This window comes from Gossypium hirsutum, chromosome D05 (genome assembly GCF_007990345.1).
Source record: "Gossypium hirsutum isolate 1008001.06 chromosome D05, Gossypium_hirsutum_v2.1, whole genome shotgun sequence".
Lineage (NCBI taxonomy): Eukaryota > Viridiplantae > Streptophyta > Magnoliopsida > Malvales > Malvaceae > Gossypium > Gossypium hirsutum.
The window spans coordinates 45,569,846-45,587,978 of record NC_053441.1 but is presented as its reverse complement, the minus strand read 5'-3'; positions in this window follow the sequence as shown (position 1 = coordinate 45,587,978).

Sequence of the window (18,133 nt, the reverse complement as noted above, 5' to 3'; positions counted from 1 at the left end):
CTATTGGGGTGGTCAAGGAAATCAAAGAGCACAATCCCCTCCGGGCTTCCAACAACAACCTTACTAGCAAGAGAAAAAGTCAAACCTCGAGGAGATGTTAACGAAGTTTATCTCAGTGTCAGAAACCCACTTTCAAAACACTAAGGTAGCACTTAAAAATCAACAGGCATTGATTCAAGAACTCGAGAACCAAAATAGGCCAGCTTGCTAAGTTAATCTCAGAAAGACCACAAGGTAGTTTGCCTAGCAATATCGAAACTAACCCAAGAGAGCAGTTTTATGCAATTATTGTGTAAGATGAAGAAGGGTTAGTTGAATCTAAACCAGAACCAAGGCAGGAAATTATGGTAAATAACGATAAGGTTGAGGTAAACCAGAACCAAGGCAAGAAATTATGGTAAAACGGATTGTTAAGGAATATAAACCTCAAGTTTCATATCCTAATACGACGAAAAGAGACCACACAAACGAAAAATTTGGTGAATTTCTCAAGCTCTTAAAGAAATTACATATTAACTTACCATTTGTTGAAACTCTTTCGTAGATGTGCAATTATGTCAAATTTTTAAAGGAGCTTTTGGTAAACAAAAGGAAGTTAGATGATTCGTCGATTGTGAAACTAAATGCACTTTGCTTGGCCATATTGCAAAATAAACTACCCAACAAACTGAAAGATCCAAGGATTTTTACTATTCCTTGTTTAATTGGTAGTTTAAATATTGATAATGCTTTGGCTGATTTAGGGGCTAGTATTAATGTCATGCCCTATAAAATGTTTAAGCAATTAGGTCTTGGGAAACCCAAACAAACTAGGATGAATATTCAATTAGTGGATTGAACCATTAGATATCCTAGGAGTATTATTGAGGATGTGCTTGTTAAATTAGATAAATTTATATTCTTTGTTGACTTTGTTGTTTTAGACATGGATGAGGATAGTGAGGTACCTTTAATTTTAGGATGACCCTTTTTAGCAACTACTAGGACTATAATTGATGTTGGTACGGATGAATTAGTACTTCGTGTAGGTGAGAAACAATTACTCTCTGAGCTCGTGATTTTATTAGAAAATCTAATTATCGTGATGATTTTAAATCTTCTGTTAATGTTAGTGACCATGTGGCTCAACATTCTTTGTAGGAAAACCCTCGAAAAATGTAATGGAGCCATGTTTCTATCAAGAAGAAAAAAACAAAACAACTTATGAACGACGAATGCTACAACTTGATAAATTAGATGAATGGCAAACACATATCAAGGAGAAACCGAGAATACACGATGAAGAGCCAAAGCGACTCCATGATGAGCATATGAACGTGATGAACAAATTTCTGGTTGGGGACAAGGTACTACTAGATAAAACGGACCCACGAATCTCTCATTTGGAGCTTGATGCAAATGGATCAAGTCCTTTTATGGTACTAAACATCTTTTCATATGGTACAGTCGAGGTAACCCATTCTAAATTTGGCACATTTAAGGTAAATAGTACGCGACTCAAACCTTATTTTGTTAATAGAATTGATAATGAGAAAGAGGAGCTTCAGCTCCGCGAACCACCGTGACCGCGCGTGCATAAGGTAAGTCGAGCGTAAACTTTAAATAAGTGCTTCTCGGGAGGCAACCCAATTGTTAACTCTGGTAATTTTTTATTTTATTTCATGTTATTTGATACCACTAAATGTAACACCTCTAATCCGTATTCGCTACTAAAATAGGGTTTCAGAACATTACTAAAAAAAGTAATCTAAATAATTCATTTCAAACATTTCAATAATCATAATATAATTCATCATTAAACATAAAATACGTCCCTTATTCAAGCCTTCGAGGCTTTAAAATCACTTTAGAAATGATTTAGGATAAAATCGAGAACATTTGAAAAATTTAGGAAAAAGTTAGAAAAATTCAACTGTAGGGGTTGGGACATGGCCGTGTGTCCTTACTTTGAATGTCCACACCGCCTGAGACACATTAAAACTAATTAATTTTAAAACTAAAAAAAATGTTTTCGAGCCACATGGCTTGGACACATGGGCGTGTCCCAGGCTGTGTGCACAATAAGGGGTTCAACAATGAGTTACATGGCCTGGTGACATGGCCATATGACCTACACGGCCTGGACACACGGGTGTGTCCTTGGGCGTGTGGATCTTGAGACTTAATTTTTCAAAAAATTAAAGGTTACATGGCCTAAAATAGTCCATACGGCCTGGACACACGGGTGTGGCAAGGCACATGACCGTGTGAGAGACATGACCTATCACACAGGCATGAGAGAAGTGAAGGAAATCACACACGGCCTAGACACACAAGTGTGTCTGAAGCTGTGTGAAGACTGGGCTTATAGTTTTAAATCGCACAAGGCTTGAAGAAGGTCCACATGGGAATGTGATGCGACCATGTGGCCCAGCACGGCTCTTCACACGACTGTGTCACTCTCTTTTAACCCTCAAAACCCTAAAACTTTGTTTCAGTTTGTCTTCTTCTTTGTTTTTCACCTTAATCGTTGCTTCCCCCTCCCTCGCCTTTTCCGGCCACCACTCCGTCACCCCACACCCCCGACTCTTTCCTTCACCAGTTCTATTCCAAAATCCATTTATTGTTTTCCCTCCCCTTCCTCCCCATCACCTCCCTAGCCACAACTCCTTCCCTCACCTCGTCAATCCCCCACATCCCACACCACAACACCCATCGACCACCTCCTCGCACCACAACCCACCTCCCTTTCCCCTTCGCCGATAACAACCGTCTCGATCTCCCCGCCGTCCATTCTTCCCCTGTCGACCACCCTAATGTACACCACCGTACCACCATCGATCATTCCCTATATTATTATTATTATTTTATTTAATTAATTTATTCATATGGTTATTTATTTTATTTTTATGCTTTATTTTTATTTTATTTTGTTTATGATATTTAGTTATTTTATTATTATCTTTGGTCTTATTTTACTCTTCTCTTTCTTGTTACATTTGGTTTTCTTGTTTCTATGACTATTACTTTTATTTTTAGTTAGTGCAATCTATTGCAGTACTTATTTATTTTTATTATTTTTACACTATCCATGCTTGTTATGAAATTTATTAGTTTCGTTTGATTCTTCCAATCATATTATTATTTTTCGTACTATTTATTCATGATTTTTAATATTACGACCTATTTCTTTTGGTATTCTTTTAGGATTATTATTTATATTATCTTCATTATCGATTTTGACTTCGATTATTGCATGATTTTGTCCACTTACTTCATGTGATGTTGATATTTGGTTATTTCATTGCATATTACACTATGACGAACACTAGAAGCAAATCTAAGGTCACCGTCCTCGTTTCGAAAAAGCAAAAGAGTCCAGGCGCAACCTCCTTCTCAAGCCATTTCACCAAGGCTTGCCATTCATACCTCCACTTTTCATCGGGTCCTCAGGAGGACTTATATTAGCTTCTTCGACTAGGGCCACTCGGCTTAGGCTGATGTATTGATTGGGCAACTTTGGAGCAGGTCCAGTTAGTTGATCATGTTTGCGCCATCATTGCTATAGCCTCGTGGGATCAAAGCACAGGTGGTGATCTTATTAGTGGTAAAGTCTGCCTAGTAAGGTCCTCGCCCTAAATACGATCTCACCATCACTTAGAATGGTATTCTGCAGTATTGACGAAGTTCTTCGCCACAAAATTACTAGCCTTATCTAATTTAAGTATCGCAACTTAAGCGGTCTTTGTCAGCGTAGTCTTTCGAATCGGTCGGGCTCGTCAAACTAGGGTGTGACATTCAAATACACTCGAGGAGCTTATTCTCAAGAAATTTAAGTATATTTTATATGTTTTTGTTGATTTTTAGTTTCAAGCCTTAATAAACATTTTTGCTTAATTTTGCTTTTTTGAGACAATTGGCCAAATAGTGTCATGAGGAGCCTAAGAATGTGATTGGGTAATTGTAGGGAGAAGATAATGGTCTAACTTCAAGGGAAACATCACTTATAATGGGTGTCATGGCACCGATTCCATGGAAGTCACAACACCAAGACCTTTCATCTTGAGGACGCAAAACTTCAACACAAAATCAACCTGGAGCATACGATCGTGGGAGTTGTGATATTGAGGGATGGATGTTGCGACACTAAACCATCATAGTGATACTAAGCCCTCGAAGTCGTGATATCCTTGACGGTGTTGAAGTGGAGAAATTTAGGCTAACTGTAGTGATGTCGTAACACCGAAGAGTGGGTTTCGCAACACTGAGGCCCCAAAATAATGCGATTTCCCGAGCTACCCAACATCAACTTGGTTCACCTTGATAAGAATTGATTCAGCCTTGGTGTGCGGAATCACATCACAAAGCTACATAATTTACCTACTGTTTTGGGTGTCGTGACACTATTTCTTGACAGGTGAAGAACTATAGGGGCAATTTTGTGTCAAAAAAGCTTAAGGTTTTTTTTCATTTAAGGGCATAATGGTCAATGTTAGGTTAAATGTTAATAGACTATAAATACTATTTTATAAGCTTTTGAAAATAGATTTTGTTGGTTGATCATTTTGTTCTTTATTTTTCATATTTCTTAGCTTAGGTTTTCATTTCATTTCATTTCATTTATGTTCTTTCTTTTTCTTTTCTTTTTTTTTGTTATAGCATTTTTTTTAAATTTGTGCTAATTATTTCTGACTCAATTAGATTAGTAATTGATTAACTTTTAATTAAAATGATAAACACATTTACCAATTTGACAATATCTTGGGTTCGATCCTTGAAATACTTGAATGTTCCATTGTAACAGTATAGATATTACAGCTGACCTGTCACACTTGTAGTAAAACCATTAGATATTTAAGTATAATAGTGTTGATTCATAGCCTCAATGCACGCACACCAGAGTACGATCACACATGTTGTAGCACTAATTCCTTTCACATTTGCTTCTCAACAAGATTAAATCATAAGCTATGTCATTAAAAAGTTAAACATGCCAACTCAAAAACTTTAAGTGCACCAAAATTGTCGTTCTATCTATTGTTCGAAAATGAAATGAAACAAGAGAAGCAGTAAAAGTTCCAATACAATAAAGTAAATAAATTAAAACCAAATTAAAGACAATGATATAAACATATAAAGTAGAAAATGACCTGATTGTAAACATTAAATTTGAAGGAAGTCTTAAAAAGCAATTATTCCCAAATTAAAAAAGTTGAAAACTTTGAGGAATGGATATTTAATTTTATTTTTAATAATTTTCTATTTATTAAATATCAAACATTTTTCATTTCATTTTTACTCTCCATTTCAATAAAACCATTCACCAAGAGAAACTTCAAGGCGTGCGGATTATACATTTTATCAAAAAAATTGTTTATTTTTTGTATATTTATCAAAAAAATGTATAAATATAACTCAATTAATTAATTTTTTTTAATTTGATTCTCGCCTCAATGTTTCCCCCAAATGTGGACATGATTTATTACATTTCTTGGATTCCTACAAAAACTAAATAACTTCTGTTGGTCTATCTTATATTGAATATCCATATTGTTGTGTATCTAGCTAGATTTCAGTTAACCTTTTGGCTTGCGACGCAACTAAATATTCGATAGCATTTCAAATGGAGCAATTGCATACCTTATATATTCATTTTAGTTTTACACTTCATCAACATGCTTTATGCAATCCATATGTTTCAAGACACATGCAGCAATTGCATGTGCGTATGAAAAACAAAGTGCTTGAAATCTCTCACAATCGCAGGTCCTTTGTTTCAGGTATACAGGATACGATCCTCCATGATTCCTTTATCCGATCTATGGAACCCCATGACTTGAAATATTTCATTTGGACACAGGTGACACGCTATAGACATAAAGTTCGTAAGATGGAGATAAAACTATACCCCAAAAACCCAAAAACAAAGAACACTCAAAACTAAAGACAAAATTCTCTAAAAGTTTTATGAGTTCTAATCTCTAATAGGTGTATTTTCTAAGGTTGCAAAAGAGCCTATTTATAGGCTAAATTCATAGGTCAAATAATAATAAAATAATCTAGATTAATTAGAGTTTGATTGAAACAAATAAACAGAGTTTAATTGGACGATTATTTCTCAAATTTGACTGAAATAGGAGTCATACTTAACAAATCTCCACATTGATTCATATTTCCACAATGTCATCTTTGCCAAAGCCTGCCACGAGCCTATCTTGAAATATGCGGGGAATGAACTGAGTCGAATCTGTGCTTAGAAGCTGGAAGATTTCTAGCCTTTGACTTGTACATTGCCAAATCAAAACTTCTCGGGTCTAATTTTCACAAGTACAATGCCTTAACTTTTTGAAACTTGCATCCAAAAGAGAACCTCTTTTCAACGAAAGGTTCATATATTTTTCTCTCCTACGACCAAGTTGCCTCCACTCCAAACGAGTTGACTTCGACTTCATAACGGACGAGGGCCGTCCAATTTCACCAGTAACTGTAGAACCCTCCAGAATATAAAGACTGCTAGTCCTTTTACCTTTTAATAAAACGAAAGCTCTACAAGATACTTTAATGCTGCTCGAATCGATGTTGATTCTGCATCCTTTCAAGTCTAAAATACTAAAGGAGATGAGATTCTTTTGTAAATCAGGTACATATCTAACATCTGAATGTGCCCTAATCGTCCCATCGTGCATCCTAATTTTAACAGTACCAATACCAATTACCTTACTGGATGAATCATTTCTTATACACACAACTCCACCTTCAACCAAACTGTATGTGGAGAACCATTCTCTATTGGGATGCTTGTGGAAAGAACATCTCAAGTCTAGGATCCACTCGAACGTAAGCTTGGAGTTATTGCTCGTTGACACCAACAAGAAATTATCACCGCTTTCATCGGCCAAATTAGCACCAGCTACATCTTCCTCATTACTCTCAGTAGCTCTTTTATTTCGCAATTAATAACAATCTACTTTGACATGACCTAACTTTTTACAATAGTGACACCTTTTGTCTTGCTTCTTTGATGCTACCAAAACGGAAGCTTGCCTATCTGCTTTGCTATCCGAACCAAACTCATTGTCAAGTTTGTCTCTACTCAACAAATGGCCCTACACATCTTCAAATGAGAGATTTTCTCTACCATAAATCAAGATCTCCCTAAAAGACTTGTATGAAGGGGGTAAATAGCATAATAATAGCATAGCTTGATCTTCATTGTTAATCTGAACCTCGACATTCTTTAAATCATTTAAAAGAGTAATGAATTGACTTATGTGATCTCTAAGAAGTTCACCTTCATTCATGCGGAACATAAATAGACGTTGTTTCAACACTAAATGGTTAGCCAGAAACTTAGTCACATAAGGAGTTTCTAACCTTTTCCACAAGGAGGATGAGGTATTGTCCATCAATACCTCCTACAATATCGTATTCGCGAGGCACATCTGGATTGCAAACAAGATCTTTTCATCAAGCTCTTCCCATTCTGTTTGATTTAGATTCTCGGGCTTTTTCCCGATAACAACCTTTTTCAGACCAAGTTGAACTAGAATTGTCATCATTCGAATGTGCCACAGATTAAAATTTGTGACACCATCAAACTTCTTGATTTCAAACCTTGTTGCTGCCATATTTGAATGGGCTGATCTACAAAAATTAAACTAGCTCTGATACCACTTGTTGAGGATCGACCCGATTAAGCAATGAATAAGTAAAAATAGTAGAAGAAATTGAGGAATTGAACACAAATTTAACATGAAAAAACCCCTCTAAAGAGGATAAAAAACCACAGGCAAAGATAATTTTACTATAATGGCAAAAGAACGAAGAGTACAAAAGATGGAGATAAAATTAAACCCCAAAAACCCAAAAATAAAGAACCCTCAAAACATAAATACAAAATTCTGTAGAAGTGTTATGAGTTCTAATCTCTAATAGATGTATTTTCTATGGTTGCAAAAGAGCCTGTTTATAAGCTAAATTCATAGGTCAAATAATAATAAAATAATCTAGACTAATTAGAGTTTAATTAAAATAAATAAACAAAGTTTGACTGGAAGATTATTTATCAAATTTGACTGAAATAAGAGTCATACTCAACAAATTGAAAATCCCAAACAAAAATCGGTGATAATTCTAGTTAATAGTAAAGTCATAGTTTATTTATGTAACTTATATTGTACTTTCTCCTTTTCTATCCTTACCTAAGGTATTAGATTAGTCCATAACACGAATACAAAATAAATAAATTTGGGTTTATTTTTATTGATAAGTATTTTTAAAAATTAAACTTAAACTTAAACTTTGGAGCTGATTCAAATTAAACCCTAAATAAGATACAAAGCTCAGTTAATGATATTTTTTCCTTTTAAAACTCAAATATTACTTAAAAACCATTCAATTTCTTATTACTCAATTGAATAACTATAGATAAAGAAAATTCTATATTTACGATAAGATTGCAATAATTTTATAGTAAAAAACACACAAATACATGTGCACAAGATCTAAAATTTCGCAATTAGAATGTGGTACCAATCCTTTTCAAGCAAAACCCAATGCAAAATTGAGACTTATTTTAATTGAAAGTACTAATTTTGCCTATCATTTTGAGGCATGCCATTTCTCCTAGATTTAGTGCTTCATAATAAAATCAAGCTTCCATTACATGGAAAGAACAAAATTATTTGTATTTTATCTAGAAGGGGGTTGAAGGTTCTGAGCCCTATTACAACAATTATTCCATTTAATTACTAAAAAACAAAATGCGAACTTGATATTTTGAGCAATAAATATTAAAAAGCAAGCTATGCCATAATTTTACCACTCAGATCCATAACATATATTATTTTATTTTGACCATGAAATCAATATGTATATGTGTGTGTGTCATTGGTATTTCATGAAGCAATGCTAGATATCAATTTCATTATGGTTTGCCTCCTTGTTCCTATTCAAATATAGATTAATGGATTAAGAACGGCTTAGCAGACGTTTAATAAAATAAAAAACCAAAAAAGCTTATGAAGAAATTCCATCCAACCGACTAGGAAATATTTTATTAACAAAACATGTATTTGTTTGCCTGTCTATTTTCTACTGCTATCACTACTATGATTACTATTATTATTATTATTATTATTTAAATTTATGAAATGGGTGGAAAATTAGATTAAAAATTTAAATAAAAACTAAAGAAAGTTTTGGTGGAGATGATAAGTTGTTGTAAGAATAAATATTGTCATATTTGGATTTTTTATATTTTATATAAAAATGTAAAAATTAAAAATATTCTAATAATAATATGGTTTATATTTTGTAAAAGATATGGTATTATCGTCATTTCTTAATTGAATTGATGCATAGTTGATTCGTAATACTAACTCAACTGTCACGAATTTTAAACTTAAAACCATGTATTTATATGATTAGAAAAGAGTAATTTAAACACTGCTCAAGAAAGAAAATACAAAAATAAAATAATACTAAAGTGGTTGTATGTGGTTGTGTGGCTCTATGTGGCTTCCTCTAATTCTAAACCTAAAACCATGTATTTATTATATGGGAAAATTCATATAAAAGAGAAAAGATAAAATGTCCTTAAATTGGAGTTTTTCTAGTTTTTAGCATGTCTACGTCCTGAAGTTCTTGGCCATTTTGGGCACCTTACAAATGTTTATTAGGTTTGATTGATGAAAAAAGTTTAGTTAAATATTTTGATTCTCTTCGAAAACAAATATTATGAGTCCAAATCGGAGTTTTGTAGTTTAAGATATGGTTAAAATATTGAAGTAGTGTCAATTGAAAATCCAAATCACAAAAACTCGCCAAAATTAATTATTAAGCTCACTTTTCTCTAATCATTTCTCTTAATATATAAAAAGTCAAATTTGAGACAAAATAATATAGGTAAGGACTCAAATAACTGTTGGACAAAAAACATGTTAGCGAATATATAATTAATTACAAATAAACACATATGAAATAAAATATAAATAGAATGATTTATAATTAATTCACCAAATATGAAAATCAAATAAAAACCATAATGAAAAGTTGAAATAAAGAAGAATAGGGATTTTACGAAACGTTGAGGCCTATGAAACACAGCTTCCTTAAGATAGGTTCGGCCGCTCCTACGGTACTTGGAGAAACGTTAGTCGAATGTCTCTCAGGATACAACAACAACAATGATCAAAGTAGTAGCACCTCTACATAGATCAACGAACGAATTTTGCCTTTTTCTATCACCGGAATATTGAAAAAATATGGAGAGGCAAAAGAAGAGTTTTGAAATGAACAGAATTTCGGTATAAGGAATTAATAGAAAGTTAGTGTAATCCTACATAATACATAGCCTTTTATAGGCATTTAGGATAGTGGAAAATTTTGGAAATAACTATAAAAAAATATCCATAGACCCATTTGGGCCCGATCGGTCAGGACATTTCGCATTGCCCACGTTGTACGGGTGCACCCCAACCCTGTCGGGTTTGGACCTGTACCCTCCTGCGCGCGAGGTAGGGTTACAAGCTTAGTCATTTAATTACCTTTTAAGAGAGTTCACATATATAAACACATCTCACACATGGTATTTAACCAATGTGGGATCTAAGTCTTTTACTTTTCCTCAACAATATTTCCAAGTAGCTTACTTTGAGCATCAATTTCTCATTCATCACTCAACCATTTTGAGCATTTGATATACCGTTGTAAAGGTCTCATGGAATAGAATGTGAAACCATAATTTTATGATTCAACTCTCCACCTTTACCTATTGAGAATATGCCTCAAAGTTCCCATAAAAGCAATTTTTCCAACAATACCCCACATGAATGAAAATTGATAGTTTTATCGAAAAACATTGACTCTATGTGGTGATAAAATATTCAACCAATAGTTGCATAGGATAGGCAGGTATCCAACCCTAAACCTTCCCTTGCAAAAGTAAATTTACTTTACTAGCTGACTAGTAGACGTGATGTCCTTGCAAAAGTATATTCTATTTTTTCCTTTAGAGTCTGATTTTTTGCTCGGTTACTCTATTTGAGGAAAGTATGGTGGTGTTATAGAAATGATTCAATATATCCACCACCACGATCACTTGATCTTTTTATTAAGTTGGTTTTCAACTTCTTACTTATAGAGAATAAATTCTCTTCGTCTTTACTTTTAAGCAAATATACATAGCAATGAAGGTAATAAATATTTATTCCTTCCTCTCATTTAAACAAGCTTTACAAGCATTGCTATGTATTAGATCAAGTGTTTTTTACCTTTGTTAATTTTTGCCTCAACACATGTTCCACATTTATAATTAAAATTATAGTGAAACGAAGGAATGTTCTCTAAGTTAATTTATGTACGTAAAATATCATAATTAACATGTCTGAGCCTACTATGCCATAAATTAAATGACTTAATCATATAAATAGAAAAAAAACAACATTCTTATTCAAAAATTTTCTTTTACAGAGATAGCATTTAGTTCAATACATATTCCATTCCACAAACATTCCCCCTTTAGAAAGAACATTCTTATTCATAGTTCTTGCGTATGTTAGGCGCATAATTCCATATCGGACACTTCCTTGGCAATTTCTTTCACAGTATTAGCCTTGTTTGCTCTAACTTTCTTTAGGATTCTATAGTCAGATAACTTGATCCCCATCTTGTTACAATTGAAGCATTTTCCTTGAAATTTTTGCTTCTTGGAAACGCCACCTTTTGGTCCCAATTTAAACCCATTTTGCGGTTGTTTTCCCTTCTTGAAGTCTTTCTTGACTTCTACGCTGTTTGCCCTAGAAACATTGTCATTTGCTGCTTTGTTGAGCCTCTTTTTTGTACCTCTATTGTCTTTTTCAATCCGAAGTCTAAAAATTAGGTCTTCCACTGACATTTTTCCTTTCTTTTGTGCTTTAGCTAATTCTTGAAGTCATTCCAAGCAAGAGGCAACTTCTCAATAATGGCTGGCACTTGGGAGGATTCACTTATTATCATCCCTTCAGCAAGAATTCCTTGAATGATCAGTTGAAGTTCTTGCACTTGATTTACAACTAATTTAGAATCAACCATTACAAAATTCAAGAATTTAGCAACTAAGAACTTTTTAGTTCCAGCATTTTCGGCTTTGTAGTTATGGTCAAATGATGTCCATAATTCCTTAGTTGTTTTCTTAACACCATACACTTTGTACAGTGCATCCGATAATCCATTCAGGATGTAGTTTCGGCATAGGAAATCAGAATGTTTCCAAGCTTCAATAGTAGTGAAAGCGGTAACTTTATCTACCTCGCCCTCTTTAACATGGTCAAGTTTAACATGGTCAAATAAAACATCATTTTCTATTGCCAAGTCTTGAAATTCTGTCTCGAGAATGTTGCAGGTTTCTCGTTATAGCTTACAGCAGCTACCACTGGCAACATTGAGTTTTGGATCGAAGATTGCATTTGAACCAAAGCTTCAGATTGCGAATTGATTAAATTTGGGGGAGTCTGCATTTTTCTGTTAAGAAACAAAACTAGAATTAGAAAACTTATCAACTTTTGTTAGACTGAAGGAATCTAATAAAACCCGAAACAATAGTTTATACGGTCTAATAAAAAATACAATAAAATAATGCACCAGGTAGGTAACCCTAAAAGAGAGGTGGTGCTCTCGGCACGCTTAAATACCAAGTATTTCAAAGAACCAATTTTAGACATGCATTCTCATACTGTCTTTTTGATTCACCGTTGATAAAATTCTTTTCATTCAATTTAAAGCCACAATTAAGCCCACCATAAACAAAAAGATTTCCCTTTCATTTGTTAAAAGGAAAAATAAAATTCTAAAACGAAATAAATAATAATAATTTTGTTAAACAGCAGGATTAAATCCCAAAAAAAAATTATATCATTAAATCAAATTAAAATATGTTAAATGGCGGGAATAAATCCTGAAACAGAATTATTTTATTACGTCTTTGTTTGGAAACAAAATAATATCGAATAAAATCTTGTTAAACGGTGGGAAGAAATCCTGAAACAGATTTTATTTAATTCAATTCAAATTTGGAAACAAAATAAAATAAAATCTTGTTAAACGGCAAGAATTGTAACACCCCTAACCCGTATCCGCCACTGAAATAGGGTTACGGAGCATTATTGGAGTTTAGAATTCAAAACAAACAAAAATTTTAAACATTTTAATTCATATCACTAATCATAGCAAAACCAAAAACTAACATGCATATCGTCCTTATACGAGCCCTCGAGGCCCTAAAAACACATTGAAAACAAGTCAGGACTAAATTCGAAAACATTTAGAATTTTTCAAAAAAATATGAAAATCTTCAAACTGCAAGAGTCACACGGCCGTGTGGCCATTCGAAATAGAGATACACGACCATGTCCCAGCCCATGTCCATGCTCATGTAACTCTCTGACTTAGGTCACACGGTCAAAACACACACCCGTGTGCCAAGCCGTGTAACTCTCGAAATGCAACCTTTAAAAACCTATAGGGACACACGACCGTGTTGCCTAACCTTGTGTCACACACAGCTGAGACACACGCCCGTGTCTCTGATCGTGTGGACGAAAAATAGGTCATTTCCAAGCCATTTTTCTCACCCATTGATGCACACACCGATAACATATTTACCCTATGTAATCAAGCACTCCAAAGTGTACCAAACCATGAGATAACAAGCTATCCAATTAAGATACATAAGCATACAACCAATGTGTCCAAAAAGCGCCTCAATCACAATCATTAAACATGTATATACATATACATAAATTGGCCAAAATTTCGACTAACTTATAACTAAACTTATGTCATAACTTACCACTTTGTTTACCTATCAAATTTCACACTAAAAGTACCAAACATGCCATTTTGCATCTAGCACCAAAAGCCATACATGTCATCTATAACAATTATACCAATTCACCACATTCAAACATCAAAAGACCATTTATAATATACACTTTTATTTACCATTTGAACATCCATCATATAGTTATTATGCATATCAAATATACATATATCTAACTTATACATAATTAACCATAACTCATTCGTATATATATATAGTTTAATTCCATACCAAGTTATACCATAATTGGCCACATGCTAAAATTACATTCAAACATACCAATTTGGTTATTCAAAAGACCACTTCAAATGACCATATCAACTCCAACCATCAAGGTCATCTAAATGACACAAATCTAACCATATCTAGATGGTTCTAACAATCAACATGTATAGAAACCATATTTCAACCATGCACGTCTATTCAAAACCTTTCCAATGCACACCATATCTTGACCATGTTGAGGTCAATTCATCATATATCATTTTAGTCGTTCAAACATGCTTTAACAGATTATTAAATTAACACATATCAACGAGGCACCAAATGTACCAAGGCTACATTACCTAAAATGACATATACATGTTAAACACATCAATTAACATTCAACTAATCATCAACTATAAGTTCACCTATACATACCATTATAACCTTAACCAAAATATCAAAATCTACTGATATAACTGTTGGATAGTATGATAGATCTCTGATGAACTTTTGACCCGATCGAGCTTCTGATAATCTAAAAAGTAACGGAAAAACATATTCGTAAGCAATGAATGCTTAGTAAGCTCGTATAAACTTTAGTCATATCAATCCATTTCAAATATGAAATTTATACATATCAAGAATGATCATATAACAATACTGCAAGGTTCATGAACCCAGATCCAACATCTCACAAAGTGAATAAATCCACAGCGTCAGATATACATATCATCCCTAGCATAGTAGGACTTTATAAAACTTTAAATCTTTTCAAATCTTTTCTTATTTTCATTTGCATTTCATTACTTTTTATTGCATTTACTATCAATAGCTCAAATAACAACATCAATTCAATTCATCATTCCTTTTTTCATCATTCACACTTTAGGTATGAACTTACTATTCTATTACCTTTCCACACCTGTTTCATATGCATAACACACAAGACATAACCATGTCATTCAATCATAGCCACAAGATAGTGCATTAAAACATAACTCCCTTTGGAATTAGTCACATGTAAAGGCGATTCTAGGGAGGCTGGCATGGGCCCTAGCCCCCTTAAATGAAAAATTTCCATTTAGGCTGTAACATCCTAAAATAGGGCCTAAATGGAATAGTGGTTGTGAAACCATGAACCAGAGATAAAAAAGTTTATTGTGATTAATATTTATGATTTATCGATTAGTTGGATGCATGTGTTAGAATATTGATAAGAAATTTCAGCGATTGCATGCCTGAATTGCATATTAGGGTTTAATTTCAAAGGTGGGTAAATATGATCTTTAGATGATAAAGGATTTAATAAAAGTGCATAATTGAAGTAGAGGTCCTTAAATGGTAATTAGACCATTGGATTTTCATGGACAAAAATGGGCATGTATAGATAAAAATAAATAAAGTTTTAATGAAGGGCATTTTAGTCATTTGGTAATAAAAAGAATTAAAAGGGAAAAAGATGAAAAAATGTGCTCATCTTCTTCCATAAGGGCCGAAACTTCAAGGGACTCCATAGCTAGGGTTTCCTCACTTTCTCAATCTCATAGTAAGTGCATCCAAGCCCCGTTTTTAATTTTTTTTACGTTTTTAGAGCCCTCGTAGCTTGGTTTAGCTTATTCTACCATTAATTCATGTTAGGGTTCATATTTGAAAATTTTACCCATAGTTGAAATGTGTTTATTTTGATGTTTTATGATAGAATATTAAGTTTGAAATTATGTTAAACATCTTTTGCTAGGCGATTTTAAGTGAAAACGAGTAAAACGACATAATCGGTAAAAATACCTAATGTTCATAAGTAAATGTTAGAGTGGGAATTTGATGTTGCCATGGAAGGGAAAGATGTTTAGCATATCATAAAACATAAGAATAAGGGATGAAGTTTAATTTCCGAGCTTTGGGGCAAAAGTGTAAATATGAAAAAGTTTAGGGGCAAAATCATAATTTTTCCAAAGTTCGAGTCAATGATAGTTTTGATGAATGTGAGTATTAAATAAGCTAAAATTTGCTATTACAGATCAAGAGGAACAAAATCTAGAGTTAAACCAGGGAAAGAAAAAGGTTGAGGACTAAGTTGCTAGATTTGATCGTATTTTGTACCGGGGTAAGTTTACGGTAAATAAATGCAATATTTCAATAATTATTATTAATTTTGTTATTTTCCTGCACTTATGTACTTATTTCATGAAATTATTTAATGTTGACTCAAGTATGAGATGATAGAGAATCAGTGTTAAAAAGTCTTGTTGAAACATTAGGAATGTACCGGATACAAATGTCATGACATTAGGGGGATGAGACCCCATGTAAGACCATGTTTGGGGCATGGAATTGGCATTATTGAGGTTATGAGAGGTCCCACATAAGACCATGTCTAGGACATGGCGTTGGTACCGAGATGAGAGGTCCCTCGTAAGACCATGTTTGGGACATGGCATGGGCACCACTATGAGAACTCTCATGTAAGACCATATCTAGGATATGGCATTTGCAGTACAGGAAACATCTCATGTAAGACCATGTCTGGTACATGGTTTTGGCATGTTATTTTCAGATAGGAGACCCGAGTATCCTTAGTATTCCAAGTGGTTCAACGGGCTAGTAAATAGACTATGTTACATGAAAGTTCAGGTAAAAGAATAATAAATAGATTCAGGTGAGTTATAAGAGTTAAGAATATCTCAGTTATCAATTGAGAAAAAAAATTTCAGCAAGGAAGGAGTAAGTTATAATCATGACTTATTTAAGTAAGCAAGTAAGTAAACAAGTAAGAGAGTAAGTAAAGAATAAAGTAAAGATCATGATACTTGATGATAATTTATGAGTATAATTATTTATGATAAATGTTGTTATTTATTTGCTTGTAAGCTTACTAAGCTTTATGCTTACCCCCTTTATTTTTCTTCTTTTTTATAGTATGGCCAAGCCATTTCGGGGATTGTAAGGGCATCGAAGATCGTTTCACACTATCAATAGACCATCTCGGTATATTGTGATTTGAAACGTTTTAAGTTATGGCAGGTATAGAGACTTAGTCATCTTATGTGTGTGTCCTTATGATATGGTTAATGAATAGAATGTAAATACTCGATAATGATTAGCTATTGAAATGGCTATTTAAGAACATGTTTTGGTGTTATGTATGCCTAAATGATAGTTAATACAAAGAAATTATAAAAGAGTAAAAATTTGCAATGGAATAGTTTTTGGACAGCAGCATTGACGTGAGTTTGAAAAATCACCAAGGATAGTAGAAATGGAATTACAGAGTGAATGAGATATAGAATTAAATCTTATCAAGTTTATTTTCACATGAAAGAAACGGTGTAAGCAAATGAATTTTATATTTTATAATATTTGAATTTTAGTGAGACAGGGTCAGAATGGTTTTTGAAGTCCCCTGTTCTGACTTTAGGAAATCATTAAAACTTGTACAAAAATAATTATGAGTCATAATTTATATGTCTAGATTCCTTAGTGAGTATTTTCAATAGAAAGAAGGGGAAACACCAAATGAATCTCGTACAATGAGATAATTGATTTCTAGTGAATAGAGGTCAGAACCATCAGATAATGAAACATGGGAGAATTTAAGGAATTAACTTTATTATTTGGCTAACCCAAAAATTCTGTAAATTTTATGATAAGAAGATATATGAGTGTAGTTTTAGGAAAAAATTACGGATCTAAATTTTGAGTTTCGTAACTCGAGTTATAATTAAATTAGTGACTGTCAAGCAAGTGGACAATTTTATTGTGAATAGTGAAATAAATTATTTTGATTTATTTAAGTGCTTGGAAAATTTTTAATGTTCCCGGTTTAGACCTGAACCATTTTTGTTGCATGTTTTAGGGTCTCGAGGGCCCTATTTAGGGACACATTGATTGAACGTGAGTGAATTAATTTTAAAAGCAAATTTTTATGCTCCGAATTAGCAAGTTAAGTCAGGTAACGACTCGTGCTCGACTCTGACAACAGTCTTGGGTATGGGGTGTTACATTTATTGGTATCAGAGTGAGAGTTTAGTTAGTTCTTGAAATATTCAGTATGAATAAGAGTCTAGCTATACATGCCATACTTGTATTTTG